This window comes from Lissotriton vulgaris, chromosome 5 (assembly GCF_964263255.1).
Source record: "Lissotriton vulgaris chromosome 5, aLisVul1.2, whole genome shotgun sequence".
NCBI classification, from domain to species: Eukaryota; Metazoa; Chordata; class Amphibia; order Caudata; family Salamandridae; genus Lissotriton; species Lissotriton vulgaris.
In genome coordinates this window covers 1,018,857,162-1,018,877,100 of record NC_141693.1, presented here as the reverse complement: position 1 = coordinate 1,018,877,100, position 19,939 = coordinate 1,018,857,162, and positions in this window count along the sequence as shown.

Below are 19,939 nucleotides of genomic sequence, written 5' to 3'. Positions count from 1 at the left end.
GTCGAAGGTGAGAATATGGATGGTAATGATTGCTAGGACAGCCATAGACAAAGAGAGGGAGTTGTTTTAGTTCCAGTAGATCAGAGTGGACCTTATGTTAAAGTGATTGCATCAGGTGTGTCAGAGCCTTTTCTGTTGGATACTGGTGCTGCGAAGAGTTCTATTATGCACTCTAAACTCCCTGGCGCACCTTTGTCTGGCTTAACAAATGTTTCAGTAGGTTTTTCTGGTGCCCCGGTTACGAATCCGATTTCTAGTCCGTTGTCTATTTCTGTTGGACCTTGTGAATTCGAAGCACCCCTTATTCTGACGACAGGTTGTGGCGAGAACTTGTTGGGATTAGACTTGTTGAAAAGATTGTATGCAACACTACATTGTTCCTCTTCAGGAGTACAGCTTACATTGGGTAAGAGAGTGATCTCTCCGATGTATTTGTCTAAAGATAAACTTCCAGCTGAATTGTCTTCTCTCCCTGATTCTCTTTGGGCTACTGGTCCTAATGATGTGGGTCTTTTGGAAATTCCGCCATATGTTGTGACGCTGAAAGCGAATGCTAGATTGCCACGTATTCCCCAATATCGAATTTCCAGTGATGGTGAAAGAGCACTTTTAGCGATCATCTATGATCTGATTGAGAAATGTGTGATCGAAGAAATGAGAGGTAATGTGTGCAATAGTCCGGTTCTGCCTGTCCTGAAACGTACCGATTCTTTGCAACCTCCTGTATATAGGTTTGTGATCGATCTTCGCGAGGTGAATAAAATCGTAGTTCCGCAATTTCCTGTTGTACCTGATATCACCGCTTTATTAACCTTGATTCCGGCTTCAGCCACGTGGTTTTCGGTGATTGACTTGAAGAATGCTTTCTTCAGCATCCTGATTGCCGTGGAAAGTAGAGATATTTTTGGCTTCTCTTTAGGAGGCCGAAGTTTCTGGTTTAAGCGCGCTCCTCAAGGCTGTTGTGAGAGTCCATCGATCTATAGTCAGGCTTTGAAAACACAACTTGATTCGATTGTCTTACCTGATGGTGCTGCCCTTATTCAGTATGTTGACGATCTGTTAGTTGCGGCTGACAATGAGGAGATTTGTAAAGAGGCTACTTTGTCGTTGTTGCGTCATTTGTCTGATTTCCATCATAAGGTGTCTCTTTCGAAGTCGCAATATTGTCGACAAGAAGTTACCTACTTAGGTCACCTCTTATCGAAGGAGGGAAGGAGGTTGACCCCAGAAATAATTCAAGCGATTGCGAAAATGAGTGTGCCTACGACACAGAGAGAAGTGCGTGCTTTTCTGGGTATTACATCGTACTGTAGACATTGGATCCCTAATTTTTCTTTGCTTGCGAATCCTTTGATAGCTCTTACTGTTAAGGATACCCCGAATCCTATTCCTTGGACTGACAAAGAGCTTTTCAGAATTACGCGATGCGTTGTGTTCGGCTCCTGTGTTGGGTACTCCCGACTACAGTAAGCCTTTTACACTTTATGTCCACGAGAGAGAGGGATGTGCATTGTCAGTTTTGACTCTGCAGTTTGGCGATAAGCAACGTCTATGGGCTTATTTTTCGTCGACTTTGGATTCGGTAGCTAGAGCGTTGCCGAGTTGTTTGAGTGCTATAGCAGCAGCGGCTGTTTCTATTCGACAGTCTGCTGGTTTGGTGATGGATAATACATTGGTTGTGATGGTTCCACATGCAGTGGATACCTTGTTGAATCGCACCAAGACACAGTACTTAACTAGTGCTCGGTTGTCAGGTTACGAATTGACACTCTTAGCGAGTCATGTGCATATAAAGAGATGCAACACGTTGAATCCAGCTACGTTGTTGCCGATTTTAGTTGAGACAGATGTTACTGAACAGCACGATTGCTGCCTTAGGACAGAGGAAGAAACGAAAGGGAGAATAGATATTAGGGATACTCCTCTTTCAGAGTGTGATGGTACCTTATGGGTTGATGGTTCGTGCTTTAAGCTTCCGAATGGTGATACGACTGCGGCATATGCTGTTACGACTTTGCATACGATTGTTGAAGCTGCACGTATCCCACATAATTCAGCACAAGCAGCAGAGTTGATTGCATTGACAGGAGCGTGTGTGTTGTCGGAAGGAAAACGAGTGAATGTGTATACCGATAGCCAGTACACATTTGGTGTGGCTCATAGTTTTGGACGTTTGTGGAAAGAGCGTGGGTTCCTGACTTCGCATGGAACTAAGATTCAGCATGGTCAGTTGGTGAATGAACTCCTTGAGTCACTTACTTTGCCATTGCAAGTTGCGATCGTGAAATGCAGTGCGCATTAGAAAGTTATTGATGATGCTGGTCGTGGTAATGCGTTTGCAGACGAAGTTGCGAAAGAAACTGCGAGAGATGTGATGAGTCGAATGCATGCTGCGGGTCCGTCGAGATGAGTTCCAGATAGAAGTATGTGTGAAGATACAATTGAGAGCGTGAAGTCCATCCAAGCTGAAGCTACAGAGAAAGAGTTGAATGAATGGAGAGAAAGTAAGGGTAAATTGGATTCGAATGGTTGTTGGATTGAGTTGTCAGAGCATCAGCGATGGTTGTTATCCGATGCGTATGTACTTCCAGTGGTTACGATGGTGCATGGAATGGCTCATATCAGTGTGAGAGGGATTTGTAAGTTGTTAGCTCCAGTATGGCAGAATGCTGGAATTCCTAAGCGTCCAGAGAACTTGGTTAAGAATTGTATGGTGTGTTTGATGTACAATCCTGGTAAGGGAACTCCAACTCCAGCTGGTCATTTCGCTCCTCCAACGTATCCGTACGAGGCTTTGCAGCTAGATTTCATCCACATGGAGAGGTGCAACAACTTGAAGTATGTGCTAGTGGTTGTTTGCTCTTTTTCGAGATGGGTGGAAGCATACCCTTTGAAAGATAACACTGCCTTGTCCACAGCTAAACCCCTTATTAAGGAATTTTTCCCTAGGTATGGATTGCCGAGAATGGTCTGGAGTGACAATAGGAGGGAATTTGTGGGTCAAGTAAGTGATGAAGAGAGTGTGTGATCGGTTAGGAATCCACCAAAAATTCCACGCTGCAAATCAACCCCAATCAGCTGGTTTAGGCGAATGCTATAACAGCACCCTTAAGCTAAAATTGGCCAAGATTCAGGCAAGCTCTGGTCTTCAATGGCCGGATGCCTTGCCGTTAGCACTCCTGTCCACAAGAATGACTTTGCATTCACGAATGGGACTTAGTCCATATGAGGTTGTGTTTGGTCGCCCGGCAAATATATGGGGAGTGCCGCGGCCGACAAAATTCAGTGAGATAGAACACCCTGTATTACTTGATTACCTTTATGAATTGACGGCTAAATTGTCTGTTTTGCATCAACAGGTTCATGATACCTTGCCACAAGCATCTGAAGATCCATGACATGCTATCGAACCTGGATCGTGGATCTTCGTGAAGAATTTCCAGCGGACCAAGAACGAACAGCCCCGCTCCTTACTTGGTGCTTTTGTCTACACGGTCAGCAGTGCGAGTGCACGGTAAAAAGAACTGGATCCACGGCGTACATTTTAAGGGGGCCCCTTTGCCTCTGCCGTACGACTGGTGGGTCCAGAAAGGACTTCCTGACTCTGAGACTGAAACCGTGCCGCTTTTTCTGCCTTTTAGCGATGCCTGTTTGATTGGAACGAACACTGAACGAGAAAGCGACGATCTTCTTCAAGAAGCTGTGCCTCCGTCAAATCGTTTGGACACTTCTGAACCTGAGCTTTTGTTTCGAGAACAGACATTGCCCGGCAAAGAGCGTTATCATTTGCGACCAAGAGTCGTGGGACAAATAAAATAATAAATTCTTTCTTTGCTGATTTTCAAGGTTAAGCTCTCCTCCGAGGAATTGTTTTGATTTTTGTTTTTTGAACCAACATCCGGGTTCAGCTGTAAGGTCGCGGTGTCAAGTCTTTGGAGTGCAAGCCGAAGACGTTAGGTCGACGGTTCTGGTTGGTCTAAGGGCGTTCCCTGGACTGACAGGCGCATTCCCTAGCGCGGAACACCCTACCGTTGCGAACAGCACGATTAGAGGATGGAGTTTTTCGAGATGGAGAGACCTGTTGAAAGAATGAGCTTCAAGAGCAAAATCTGTACTATAATGAGCAGAATTTTTTTTTAATATTATGTCTGTTTATGTTGTTTAGTTTAATGATGTTTTTTAATAGGATATGTGACATTCTCTTTTCAAGTAACGTTTGTACCCACTACGCAACCTATGCCTCCTCCTACTGTTTCTTCGCATTCTTTTCACCCCCTGCCCGAACATGAATCTGTTAGAAGACTGGAATTCGCTAACAATTCCTTTGTTCAGCTTCTGCACCAACACCAGCTAGTAATGAACACGACTAATTGTTGGATGTGTGGCCTTATGCCCCATACTACCAATAAAGGTATTCCTTACCTGGTTTTGCCTTTTAGCTACAATGGTTCTGTGTGGGCATACAGAACGATGTTCATCTATGCTCGTGAAGTCTACCCCCTACGTTCTGTGAAAGATAGTCCAAAGACTAGTGCTCTAGTCAAGGGTATAGTCGACATGATTAGAGGAATTAGTTCCTATGAGACTATCCCGAGAGATGAGACACAAGCATACATTGGATGGAACGTGACTGGGTATGGAGCTAGTCTGAGTGTTAACCAGCGAGCGAAAAGATCCCTTCCGATTTGGATAGTGCCCCATCAGGGTCATTATTGTCTGCAAGGTAATGGCAAGAATCCGAGAGCTAAGTTGGGAAGAGTGTCTGCACTGAGACGTATGTTTTTGCGTCCCAGACTTCCCCATCATTTTTAGCAGCTAAGGGTAGCTATTTCATCTGTTACGATAGAGCGTACACATGGTTGCCCCCTGATTTCTCGGGCACCTGTTTTGTCTCGTTCCTGTTGCCTCCTACATATACAGCTGCGGCAGATTACCACAAGACGAGAATTGCTAGAGGTGTCTTCAGTAAGGAAGATACTTCAGGACAAGAATTAGGAGATTTTCTGAAGGGTTTTCTGCCATTTTGGGGACCTATGGCTAACAGCAGGAACATTCGACAGTTGACGAGAGTTGTTGAGTCCACCATAGTCGAAACTGCCGGTGCCCTTAGTAACTTGACTGCTGAGCTCCAGTCGGATCGCCTTATGACTCTCCAGAACAGAGTTGCGTTAGATGTCATACTTGCAGATAGAGGAGGGGTATGTAAATTGATTCAATCGAGCTGCTGCGTTTTCATTCCAGACAACGCTCTGACAGTTTTCCAAGCCATTTCGAAGCTACATAAGATCTCCGAGTCTGTACATGTGGACGAAGGAGATTGTTCGTTGATGGGATGGTTATGGGGATTGTTATCCACGTGGGGATGGAAGATTCTGATGGTCATTGGGATGATCTTAGCTATCCTTTTCCTGTTCTGTCTTTGCGTACAGTGTGCTCCTGCTATATGTGGCCTTTGTGCTACTTCGTGTGCAAGAAAACCTGTCCAGAGAGAGTTGCTAAGTACTAGGATGATGCTACAGCAACATCTTGATGATCTGATGAATATAGACTTGGATTCAGACTGACGTGAGTTTGGGTTTATTGGCTGTGTAAGGGCAAAAGGAGGGTCTGAGGTTCCGTGATTCTGAACCCGTTCAATAAAGGTCGTCGTATCTAGACAATTTTGGTATCAGCAGACCGCAAATGATGAGTGCGGCATGTACGAGTGTTTTCGTCATAATCGATCAATGGAAACACTACGTATTCAGGGATTTCGTTCGAACCTACGGGTTCCATTTTGTGTACGGCAGCCATTTTGTGGTTGCCCTCACATAGGCCGATGACTGCGGCCGAACGAGTCTTTGGGACACGTACACCTTTAGCTGACTTCTGTGGGACCTGAATGAGCTGACTCCCTTGCCCGAAGCTGACCTTGTTGAGCCAGTTCCTTGTTAGGCAGCTGGTCAGATAGAGATCAAAGAGCAGGACATTGCTGAGTTTATGGTACATGCACACACCCTTCTATCTTGCTTCTCATCTGTTTCTGTTCCTTCCTTTTTATGGCTTAATTGTGGTTTGGGTTGAGGTCCTTTTATTATGGGTTTGTCCGGCCTGTCCGAGCAAGAATGTTGGATTTTGACTTGTCATTCGTGGTGGGCTGGACAACAGAAAGTGGGCTTGTCGTCATGCGATACGTTTGAAATGTCACCGTGTGATTGGTCCATTTGTAAATAATTGATGCTAGTCAGGAATGTGATTTTTGGCATAAAAGACGATGTCTCGCTTTACTAAATTGTGCAGTCTCTAGCGAACCACCCGTGTTGTGCTTCGTAGACCTCTGTTCCTGGTTGCAGCCAATAAACTTGGTCTTTGACGTCACCTAGAAGTGTCCCGTGTCTCTGTTTGCCAAGGCAGGGGAACTCGACGACATCGGGCGTTTTCCCTGGCGCCGCTGGGTTCTAAAACCCGGTTCTTCAAGCTGCCAAAACAGATTAGCATGGTGCATTAGATATGAGTGTGAGTAACACTGAGACAGAGGCTTTTTCCATACGAATATTGCACAAAGGGAAAGTACAGTTCGGACAGAAAGATGAGAGGCAATACAGATTATACAGTGATATGTTAGTGTTCAATGATAGTTCTATCACAAGTTTTTTTGTTGTGCGTTGAAGATTCTTTATTTCTTATATTCTTTTCACAAGTAGGTACAGCCAACACGTTTTTACCCTAGAGAGGGCTTCTTCAGGGCAAAGTATTATAGTAAGCACTGTTCTAGAATTCTTCGTGAGAAACACCAGCATTACATTGCGGTAATAGCCTCCCTTGGTTGGTCATATACTTTGATTCAAATGCATCAATTCTTGTACTCTGGTAGCCTTAGTAAAAACGGTTAGGAAATTGATAAGCAGTGTCTCCCTTGTAGCCTCCTGCATTTCCAAGTCCGTGACTCATTCCGATTAGGTTACAGTCTTCTCATGTGTACGGTCAAGCGTCAGAGACCGCCTGCATTGCAACCGTATTTCTTCCTGTATTTTTGATTTACTTCTCAGGACGTTGGTTATAACTTTGTGATCACCCATGCGCTGAATTAATAATCTATGTGTTTCTGAAAAGGGACCCCTGTTGGCCCATTCTCCTTGCTCATTCAAATTGTGTCCTCCTTCTTAAGCGATCCCCTCAAGGGTGTTGGAAAGGCCAATTTTTGTGCTCACTGTGTTCTCGCCTCTCCTGCTTGGTGGGAAAGAGGACATTTGGGAAAACAGGAAAACTAGGGATCCTTTCACAGCCAATCTTTGGGCTTCCTTAATGGATCGCCTCTAGTTTCTAAAGGTCAATCCGATAACTAGCCGACTTTTGCCTTCCCTAAAGGGCCTCTCAACAATAGGAAAAACTCAACAAGTATAGGAGGCCACAATAAACCCATCATTGTACTCTACACAAGGCTTCAGTGGAAACATCTGTCCTCAGTTCGGGAACTTAGTTCCCAGGAGGGGTCCTAAAGCTAAGGTGCCTTCTCAAGGGTGACACTGCTGGAAAAAATTATTCTTGCTGCTCTCCGGGAACCAAAGCCCTAGCTGTGCCCTGAATGATTTAATGCGCCCAATAAAAATAAGAAACAGAAGGTTTTCCATGGAAATTTAAGCCAGAATATGGTCTTATGGGAGGGCCTTGTGCTTTTGCAAGGGAATCGTGATGGGAGTCTTTACCATTCACCAGCATAATTAGGCCTGCCGGTAATTTCATTAAATCCATCTGGAGGGGCAGGAAGACAATATTGTTGTATCGAAGGAATCAACTGCTTTGCAAGGTGAACCGAACTTCTGTCAGTCGTACCTACTCAACATGCAAACACGATACATATGAATGAAATGAAATGAAATTAGATTTATAAAGCGCATGGCTGCCCGGGAGCGTCCCAGCTATATCTATTTACAGGCATAAAAAACCACTGCAAATATGGAGATAAATGATTACAGCTCACACTGCAGCACCAGTTACATGTTCTAAATTGTCCTCAGACAAATTCATTTTCAGGTTCCTCAAGAGGCACGAGTTCAGACCATTTCTGCACTTCGAGAAATGACACATGTGTAGCCGTACTTTGAGTTTAGTTGGTCAGCCCATACGAAAATCTTTTTCTCCATACCAAACAACTTTTCCCCCACTTCATGAATCTGTACCAAATTTGGCAGAACTCCAGGTGAACTAACTATGCTACTTTCTTCTGAATTTAGCTGAGATTTGTTTAAAGGTAATGCCATAACAAAAAGAATGTGTTTGAATAATTTTTTTCATAAACATTATTTACATTTTTTTGTTAATCATGGCTAAAACAAACAAGCATTTGCAATGCAACGGTCTCTGCTTTAGTTAAGCTGAAGCAATTCTGTTTGTAATTAGGTGGCTTTTTAGTTTTGCTTTTATTTGTGTTTTTAAAGTCCCATGTACATAACATGCATATGTGTGCATCTATGTATATGTAAGTATCCATTAATATTGGTATTGATATAGATATGCAGATGTTTATATGTTTATATATGTACGTATATATATATATATATGTATATATATATATATATATATATATATATATACACATACATATATCTACGCATATATATGCATGTTATGTTCATAAAAGTGTGAAAAACACTAATAAAGCTAAAGCTGAAAAGCCACCCGATTACAAACAGAATTGCTTTATGTGTAATAAAGATGAGCCCTATGGCATTTTGTGCACTAGTGCCTTAAGGCAAAGAGTAAAGGGTTGGAGGCTGTTTTTGCAGATTGAGTAGTAAAGAGTGAGTAGTACATAGTGAGTAGAGAGTACTAGAGGATAATAGAGAGTGAGTACTAGAGAGTTAGTAGTGTGATTAGTAGAGTGAGTAGTAGAGAGTGAGCAGTAGAGTGTAGTAGTAGTTAGTAGAGAGTGAGTAGTAGACTAATAGAGAGTAGAGTTGTGGAGAGTAGAGTAGTAGTGAGTTGTAGGCAGTAATAGAGAGTGAGTAGTAGAGAGTAGTAGAGAGTAGTATAATGTGAGTAGGAGATAGTGTGTAGGAGATAGCGAGTAGTAGAGAGTAGTAGAGAGTGAGTAGCAGAGAGTGAGTAGTATAGAGTAGTAGAGATTGAGGCTGGAAGATGATGAGTGGAGTTGTTTGGTTGCAAGAATAGGCAGAGGGAGACAGAAGTACCCAGGTGAGTGTAAGCTGGCAGAAGGAAGAGAATAAGTTAGCGGGAAGCTTTGAGTTAATGATAAATTAAGTCGCTAAAATGAAGGAGTTGGGGTTGAAGGAAAATGGAGAGCAGCCATGGAAACTTCTTCAGAAATGACACACAAGTGGAGATATTCAGTTAGAAGAAATGGAGCACAAACTAGGTTGCACGAAGGGTAGGTATCATATGAGTTTTATACAGGTGAGATATAGAAGTTGTTAAAAAGTCATGCCCTCTGTATCTGGTATGAGCCATTGAAACGGATATTGGAATTTATAACATGCAAGAAGAGTTTGTGCCCACAGTACAACACTTTTTCATTCCAACTGAAACAGTAGAGGCGCAAATGTGCTCACAGGCTAGTCCATCTGCAGATGTAGGTGCATTTGATTAAATGTCTTTGCCATTTCAAACACTGTCAGTTACCATATTGGTGAGTTCAGAAACAAAAATGTGATGTCTGCTCACATGGAAAATACACACATCAGACATGGAATCAGCCTGAATTACAATTTAGTACCTTCCTCCTCCACACACCCCATAATGGCAGATAATAGAAGAACTAAATAAGCCTCTACATTTATTGCAGTTATCTGCATTTCTGCTACATCCAGGGGGCTTCACGCAGCACATCCAAAAACAAAATGCACAGTACTTTTTTGACAATGTAAAGAAACCTAGACCCAAAAAGATGACGCCAGGAGAAAACCCTCTTGTTGGATGAATCCACCACGGAAGAATTCTAGAGCCTCTCGATATAGTACAGATTTCGCCATCATGACTCTAGGTGAAGTCACAGCGCTGGAATAACAGAAAAACTATTGGGTATTCATCATCACAAGTGGGGATGAGTTGACGACAATGGAATTCCAAAGCCTCGTTAAATTCTGACTAAATCCCAATGTTGCGACATTAATCAACTGTATTAAGACAGAACCTTTATGCGGTATTTGCAATCGCACATTGATAAAATCATACAACGTGTATATTGGGGTATCACAATTGGCAATGTCGCGACTTCAGATCAATGGGCTCGGACTGCGACCGAACACTTATTAAGTATGAGTGATCGCAACGCCACAACATGAACGAGTCAACAACGAGAGAATCACAGAAGCTCTGTTTGGTGTATTACTGTTGATCGCAAATGTCACGATGTCAGGACCCCAGGACCACAGGTAGCTTTGGTTCTATACAAAGATCATTCGGCAGAAACATTGAGGCCAATACGGGGTTCTTGGTCCAAGAGAATACGGGACCGGAATTCCAAGATGGCCGCTGTGCTAAGACTGAGGTTAGCAGACTAGTGTATGTGGCCACAGGTGCAGCGGAGTCCTGGTGACGCGCGCACTGAATAGAATCTGCGCACTTCACTGAAGTTCCGACTGGTAGCAGGAGGCTATTTCCAGAGTCCGTGTGTAATAAGTTTTAGCGTCACCCTGAGGAGAAGCGCTTGTTATTTAAACTGTAAGTCGCAAGTAATAAGGAGTATCGACCTGTTAGTGCCCTAGTTTAGAGCCCGAGAGAATTAAATAATTAATCCCTGACTAAACGTGGGTCGGAGAAAACTGAGTACATAGAGAATGAGCTGACGAGAGAACAGCAATGACACAAGCGGCATCTCGACTCACTTCATCCGGCCGACACCAGAGTCTGTAAGCTGCGAAACAGGAGCGGAGCGGCAGGAAAAGAAAGACAACGAAGTACAGAGATAAGTGACCATAGCAAAAGATGTGTAAATAGTTAATGAGCAAAATGGAACAGTTACAGTAATAAATACGTCCCTGAGTCTATGAGAGTGAATAGAAGTACATGGCTGGAACGTTAAAAAACTGGAACAGCAGTTAAAAGTCTAGGAAAGAAAAGATAAGAGTCAACAAACAATTAAACTAGAAAGACAATAAGAAAAGCAAGGCAAAACCCAAGACCAACTAAAAACCTAACTAGTAAGTGGAGGCAGAAGTAAATTAATATCAGTAGACAACACAAGAGATTGGGCTAAAATCATTAATGGTGTGTCATTAAATTATAGGAAAAGGTTGGCAGCAGAAAAACAATAAAGGCATAAAGAATAAGACAACAGGAGAAATACAAAGAAGTGAGTAATAAAAAGATTAGATTCATTAGAGAATAGGGGTTAGTAAATAAAACTAAAAGTAGTGAATATCATAGTGAGTTGCAGGAAATACGTTGGAAGTCAAAAGCCACAGCCTGCGTCAACCAAAAGAAAAGTAGAAGAGAAAGCAAGACTCTTGGAAGAAAAAGGTAGGTTAGAGAAAGAGAGAGAAAAGTTTAAGGATAAGAGTAGAGTAGAGAGTAACAGGTTAGTCTACTTGTGTGATTTCCCCTTAGGTTTCTACATCGTCGCCAGCTGTCTGCGGGTCAGATAGATGAGAGGAACCAGCCAAGAGAGTCTCTTATTGTTTGTTATTTTATCCAATGTTCCCCCTTCCCTCCGAGGTAACAGCCTAGAGACTTGTTTTAAAACCGAGCTCTGGTTTGCGACCAGGGTGGATTAGGGATCTAGCATCTCTGTTCCCGTGCATTCAACAAAGGAGTTTTCTCATAATCCTGACAGAGTGAAGTGCCCAAGTTGCACCTTGCACCTGAACAGAGATGGCAGAGGGATTAGATCTACAAGGGTTAGGAGTAATCTTAGACACCATCCAAACGGAACTAAGTGCCGTCAGAGAGGAAAATCGACATCTAAAATTAGAAATGGTGAATTCTAGAAAGGAGACGGCAGAGTTGGCACAAAGACTTAGACAACCTTTTAATTCTGGACAGGATGCTTCAAGTTCCTTACCAGATAGCACAAACAGAATGACCACTCAAGTCATACACTCCTTGTCCCCAGTTATACCCCTAGCAGCCCCAGAACGATTCAGTGAAGATCCACAAAAGGCAAAAATATTCATTACACAATGCTCACTACATTACATGTGTCGCCCTTCAATTTTCCCAGATGCACAATCTAAGGTGGCATTCGCTTTGTCCTATTTGAGTGGAGATGCGGCGTCATGGTCTTTGCCGCTAATAACCAGAGATGATCCAATATTGAAGAACTATGAGGAATTACGGAGGAGTTTCTTCGAATATTTGACTGGAGAAGAATTTCACAAGTCGTGGATAATGAACTACTTGACCTGAAGCAAGGAAATCGAGATCTGGTATCCTATCTGGCGCAATTTAATAAGCTTCTGGTGGAGACCAATTGGCCAGAGAGTAAGCGGGCTGCAATCTTCTATCGCGGGCTTAAGGATGAGCTGAAGGATGCGTTGGCCGGAATCCCTAACAGACCCATTGAAATTTCTGCCTTGGTGGATCTAGTATTAGAAATTGATTTTCGACAAGGAGAAAGAAGGGGCGAAAAGAAAAGAGAATTCAGGCCGACGGTTCCGAGGTTTGACCGCGCTAGGTCGTAAAATAGCCAAAGTAATGAAGGACAGTCGGGGGTAGAGCCCATGCAAATTGGAACGATACTTGGCCCCTTGTCAAAAGAGGAAAAAGAAATAAGACGAACAAGTAATCTGTGTATGTACTGTGGAGCTGGAGGCCATTTTGTTAGAAATTGTCCCAAGAAACCTAAGACCAGTTTGAAGCCGAAGGAAAACTAATGGCACCATCTGCTGGAGGAGTTGAACAGGTGGGTGCAATATTGGAAAAAACTCCTGAAGAGCACAGTGTTGCCAACACGCTACAGTCTGCGGCCCTTCACTTGATTTTATCGATGGAAGTTAAATTCAGACATATAACGTTGACCGGAGTCTCATTAATGGTAGATTCAGGGGCCACAGGAAACTTCTGCGATTTAAAATTTGCAGACAAAGTAGGAATTCAAGCAACTAAGAAAAGCAGAAGTGAACCTGTCAGAGCAGTGGACGGGACCAATTTATCATCCGGTCCCATTATAAGCCATACAGAAGTAGTTCATCTAATCTTAAACGATGGTCATGAAGAAAGAATACAATTTAATTTGATTGATGCTCCCCAGTTCGAATTAATACTTGGCCTTCCTTGGCTCACTGAGCACAATCCAACAATCGATTGGAGCAATAGAACAATCAGAATGGATTCTCAGTACTGTAAGGAAAATTGTTTCGGGGGCAAGGAGAGTTTACCAGAGTGCAACCCGACCCACTCTCTGTGCCAAACTGGAGAATCGATATGTGTAATCAATGCACAAGAGATCCCAGAGGAATATCAGGATTTCCAGGATGTATTTAATGAGGTGGAGGGTGAACAACTTCCGCCTCACAGAATCTATGACTGCAAGATCGAGATAGAACCTGGTTCCAACTTGCCCTGCAGTAGAGTGTACGCACCAACCGAAAAGGAGCATCATCACTTAAAAGAATATTTGGACAAGTACCTTGCAAATGGATTCATTCGACCATCCCAATCTCCGGTCTCGTCCCCTTTGTTTTTTGTGCCGAAGAAGGAAGGGGATTTGAGAACCTGTATAGACTACAGAGCGATTAATAGAATCACAAAGAAGAACCGGTACCCGTTACCTCTAATATCGGTGTTATTAGACCAAGTGAAAGGTGCTCAGATATACACGAAACTCGACCTGAGAGGAGCCTACCATCTGGTCAGAATTCGAGAAGGCAATGAATGGAAGACGGCCTTCAGGACCCAGTTTGGATTGTTCGAATATCAGGTCATGCCTTATGGTCTTTGCAACGCCCCAGCGGCCTTCCAACACTTCATCAATGATGTACTCAAGGAGTATATAGATCAATGCACCATAGTATACATTGATGACATTCTGATTTATTCTGCGGACCAGGAAAGACATCAAGAGCAAGTCAGAGGGGTTCTACAAAGACTGAGAGATAACAGATTATTTGAAAAATTAGAGAAATGTGCTTTTAACGTTTCTCAAGTAGAATTCCTGGGCTATGTGATCTCTCCAAATGGAATACTTATGGACCAACGGAAAATCGAAGCAGTGGTGAAATGGAAATCCCCTGAGAGTGTCAAGAGGTTCAAAGCTTCATTGGGTTTGCCAATTTTAATCGAAGGTTTATCAGCGAGTTTCCACAAAAGATTTTCCACTCACTAAACTGCTTAAGGAAGGAATCCATTTTGAATGGACAAAAGAATCCGAAAAGGCCTTCAATTCGTTGAAGCAAGATTTCACCTCGGTCCCGATTCTTCAACATGCTGACCCGGCCGAACCCTTTTATGTTGAGACCGATGGTTCGGATCAAGCTGTTGGAGGAGTGCTATCTCAACGGAATAAGCTTACCGGACAGTTGCATCCAGTCGCCTACAGATCTCGGAAATTGCCTCCAGCTCAAATAAATTATACCATCACAGAGAAGGAGCTGTTGGCTATAAACGACGCTTTTAAAGAATGGCGACATCATCTTATGGGAGCCCAGCATCAAGTGACGGTATTTACTGACCATCGTAATTTAAAGTTTTTGAATACGGCCAGAACATTGACTCCAAGACAGCTGAGATGGTCATTATACTTTGCTGATTACGATTTTGTAATTACCTATCGGCCAGGAACACAAAACGGAAAAGCTGACGCCTTGTCAGAATCGACACTGAAAATCAAAAGACACCCTTGGAGAATCAATCAATCATTCCTAAAGAGAAGATAATAGGAGTTACGACCTCAGTTAATCTTGAAACCAGCATATCTAAAGTAATGAGTCCAGAGCTATGCAAGATTGGGTAAAAGAAAAAGAAGGAAGAAAAACTGTCCGTCAACTCCCTTACTTTCAAGAAAGCCTATATATTCCTACCAAAGAATTACAGCAAGAAGTTATGCAAGAATGTCATGATGCAAAATTGGCAGGACACAAAGGAGAGGCGAAAACTAAGGAACTGATCAAACAACATCATTGGTGGCCGGAAATGGCTAAGGACATCGAGAACTATGTCAAGACCTGTGAGATTTGTGCTTAGGGAAAATCTGAACGGCAGGCTCCAAAGGGTTTGCTACAGCCTTTGCCCACTCCACCTTATCCTTGGTACACGTTAACATTAGACCTGATTACTGATTTACCACTTAGTCAAGGAAATAACACCATACTAGCAGTGGTAGATTCCTTCTCGAAAATGGCACATTTCACCGCACTAAAAGGGGTTCCTACAGCTAAACAGTTAGCCACACACTTTAGCACAGAAATAGTGAAAATACATGGGATTCCTAAAATAATAATTTCTGATAGAGAGTCACAGTTCATTTCTCATATCTGGAAATCTTTCATGGAAAGTTTAGGAACCATAGTAAGATTCTCCACCAGTTATCACCCAGAGACCGATGGTCAAACGGAGAGGGTGAACCAAGAACTAGAACAATATTTAAGATTATTCTTGTTAAAGCAGGAGGGAAACTGGTCTGAGTATCTGAGGGCAGCGGAGTGCGCTCACAACAATGCGAAGAATGTGTCCACGGGGTTTTCTCCCTTCTACATGAATTATGGAAGACATCCAAACTCGACTCTTAGACAAATAGACATTTCAGTCCCAGCAGTTGAGGATCTAGTGTCACACCTAGAACAGGTTCATCAAGAAGCTATAGAAAGTCTAAAAGAGGCTAAGGAGAAAGATAAGACATATGCTGAACAGAAAAGGCGAGAGGGCCCCTGATAGAAAAGGGAGATCGGGTATGGTTAAGTACAAGAAACTTGAGACTAAAAGGAAATCGGAAATTTCAACCTCGGTTTATTGGTCCCTACCCAGTGGAGGAAAAGGTTAATCAAGTAACTTATAGACTTACCTTGCCATCAAAATAAAAAATTCATCCTGTGTTCCATGTTTCCATTTTGAAAAAGGGCCCGATCAATTTGAGAAAGAAACTACCTCCAAAACCCTTACATTTAGAGACTGGAACAGAGTATGAGGTCAAGGAAATCCTAGACTCAAAAAATGTTAAAGGACAACTGTATTACTTGGTGGATTGGAAAGGTTATGGTCCAGAAGAACGACCTTGGGAGCAGGACGAGGATGTTCATGCTCCAAGGTTAATCAAATCTTTTCATCAGCAATTCCCTACGAAACCAAAACGGAAAGGATCTACCTTGTTGGGGGGTACTGTCAGGACCCCAGGACCACAGGTAGCTTTGGTTCTATACAAAGATCATTCGGCAGAAACATTGAGGCCAATACGGGGTTCTTGGTCCAAGAGAATACGGGACCGGAATTCCAAGATGGCCACTGCGCTAAGACTGAGGTTAGCAGACTAGTGTATGTGGCCACAGGTGCTGCGTAGTCCTGGTGAAGCGCGCGCTGAATAGAATCTGCGCACTTCACTGAAGGTCCGACTCGTGGCAGGAGGCTATTTCCAGAGTCCGTGAATAATATGTTTTAGCGTCACCCTGAGGAGAAGCGCTTGTTATTTAAACTGTAAGTCGCAAGTAATAAGGAGTATCGACCTGTTAGTGCCCTAGTTTAGAGCCCAAGAGAATTAGATAATTATTCCCTGACTAAATGTGGGTCGGAGAAAACCGAGTACATAGAGAATGAGCTGACGAGAGAACGGCAACGACACAAGCAGCATCTCGACTCACTTCATCCGGCTGACAACAGAGTCTGTAAGCTGCGAAACAGGATCGGAGCGGCTGGAAAAGAAAGACAATGAAGTACAGAGATAAGTGACCATAGCAAAAGATGTGTAAATAGTTAATGAGCAAAATGGAACAGTTACAGTAATAAATACGTCCCTGAGTCTATGAGAGTGGATAGAACTACATGGCTGGAACGTTAAAAAACTGGAACAGCAGGTAAAAGTCTAGGAAAGAAAAGATAAGAGTCAACAAAGAATTAAACTAGAAAGACAATAAGAAAAGCAAGGCAAAACCCAAGACCAACTAAAAACCTAACTAGTAAGTGGAGGCAGAATCAAATTAATATCAGTAGACAACACAAGAGATTGGGCTAAAATCATTAATGGTGTGTCATTAAATTATAGGAAAAGGTTGGCAGCAGAAAAACAATAAAGGCGTAAAGAATAAGACAACAGGAGAAATACAAAGAAGTGAGTAATAAAAAGATTAGATTCATTAGAGAATAGGGGTTAGTAAATAAAACTAAAAGTAGTGAATATCATTGTGAGTTGCAGGAAATACATTGGAAGTCAAAAGCCACAGCCTGTGTCAACCAAAAGACAAGTAGAAGAGAAAGCAAGACTCTTGGAAGCAAAAGGTAGGTTAGAGAAAGAGAGAGAAAAGTTTAAGGACAAGAGTAGAGTAGAGAGTAACAGGTTAGTCTAATGGTGTGATTTCCCCTTAGGTTTCTACATCGTCGCCAGCTGTCTGCGGGTCAGATAGATGAGAGGAACCAGCCAAGAAAGTCTCTTCTTGTTTGTTATTTTATCCGATGTTCCCCCTTCCCTCCGAGGTAACAGGCTAGAGACTCGTTTTAAAACCGAGCTCTGGTTTGATGCCAGGGTGGATTAGGGATCTAGCATCTCTGTTCCCGTGCATTCAAAAAAGGAGTTTTCTCATAATCCTGACAGAGTGAAGTGCCCAAGTTGCACCTTGCACCTGAACAGAGATGGCAGAGGGATTAGATCTACAAGGGTTAGGAGTAATCTTAGACACCATCCAAACGGAACTAAGTGCCGTCAGAGAGGAAAATCGACATCTAAAATTAGAAATGGTGAATTCTAGAAAGGAGACGGTGGAGTTGGCACAAAGACTTAGACAACCTTTTAATTCTGGACAGGATGCTTCAAGTTCCTTACCAGATAGCACAAACAGAATGACCACTCAAGTCATACATGCCTTGTCCCCAGTTATACCCCTAGCAGCCCCAGAACGATTCAGTGGAGATCCACAAAAGGCAAAAATATTCATTACACAATGCTCACTACATTACATGTGTCGCCCTTCAATTTTCCCAGATGCACAATCTAAGGTCGCATTCGCTTTGTCCTATTTGAGTGGAGATGCGGCGTCATGGTCTTTGCCGCTAATAACCAGAGATGATCCAATATTGAAGAACTATGAGGAATTACGGAGGAGTTTCTTCGAATATTTGACTGGAGAAGAATTTCACAAGTCGTGGATAATGAACTACTTGACCTGAAGCAAGGAAATCGAGATCTGGTATCCTATCTGGTGCAATTTAATAAGCTTGTGGTGGAGATCAATTGGCCAGAGAGTAAGCGGGCTGCAATCTTCTATCACGGGCTTAAGGATGAGCTGAAGGATGCGTTGGCCGGAATCCCTAACAGACCCATTGAAATTTCTGCCTTGGTGGATCTAGTATTAGAAATTGATTTTCGACAAGGAGAAAGAAGGGGCAAAAAGAAAAGAGAATTCAGGCCGACGGTTCCGAGGTTTGACCGCGCTAGGTCGTAAAATAGCCGAAGTAATGAAGGACAGTCGGGGGTGAGCCCATGCAAATTGGAACGATACTTGGCCCCTTGTCGAAAGAGGAAAAAGAAATAAGACGAACAAGTAATCTGTGTATGTACTGTGGAGCTGGAGGCCATTTTGTTAGAAATTGTCCCAAGAAACCTAAGACCAGTTTGAAGCCGAAGGAAAACTAATGGCACCATCTGTTGGAGGAGTTGAACAGGTGGGTGCGATATTGGAAAAAACTCCTGAAGAGCACAGTGTTGCCAACACGCTACAGTCTGCGGCCCCTCACTTGATTTTATCGATGGAAGTTAAATTCAGACATATAACGTTGACCGGAGTCTCATTAATGGTAGATTCAGGGGCCACAGGAAACTTCTGCGATTTAAAATTTGCAGACAAAGTAGGAATTCAAGCAACTAAGAAAAGCAGAAGTGAACCTGTCAGAGCAGTGGACGGGACCAATTTATCATCCGGTCCCATTATAAGCCATACAGAAGTAGTTCATCTAATCTTAAACGATGGTCATTAAGAAAGAATACAATTTAATTTGATTGATGCTCCCCAGTTCGAAGTAATACTTGGCCTTCCTTGGCTCACTGAGCACAATCCAACAATCGATTGGAGCAATAGAACAATCAGAATGGATTCTCAGTACTGTAAGGAAAATTGTTTCAGGGGCAAGGAGAGTTTACCAGAGTGCAACCCGACCCACTCTCTGTGCCAAACTGGAGAATCGATATGTGTAATCAATGCACAAGAGATCCCAGAGGAATATCAGGATTTCCAGGATGTATTTAATGAGGTGGAGGCTGAACAACTTCCGCCTCACAGAATCTATGACTGCAAGATCGAGATAGAACCTGGTTCCAACTTGCCCTGCAGTAGAGTGTACGCACCAACCAAAAAGGAGCATCATCACTTAAAAGAATATTTGGACAAGTACCTTGCAAATGGATTCATTCGACCTTCCCAATCTCCGGTCTCGTCCCCTTTGTTTTTTGTGCCGAAGAAGGAAGGGGATTTGAGAACCTGTATAGACTACAGAGCGATTAATAGAATCACAAAGAAGAACCGGTACCCGTTACCTCTAATATCGGTGTTATTAGACCAAGTAAAAGGTGCTCAGATATACACGAAACTCGACCTGAGAGGAGCCTACCATCTGGTCAGAATTCGAGAAGGCAATGAATGGAAGACGGCCTTCAGGACCCGGTTTGGATTGTTCGAATATCAGGTCATGCCTTATGGTCTTTGCAACGCCCCAGCGGCCGTCCAACACTTCATCAATGATGTACTCAAGGAGTATATAGATCAATGCGCCATAGTATACATTGATGACATTCTGATTTATTCTGCGGACCAGGAAAGACATCAAGAGCAAGTCAGAGGGGTTCTACAAAGACTGAGAGATAACAGAT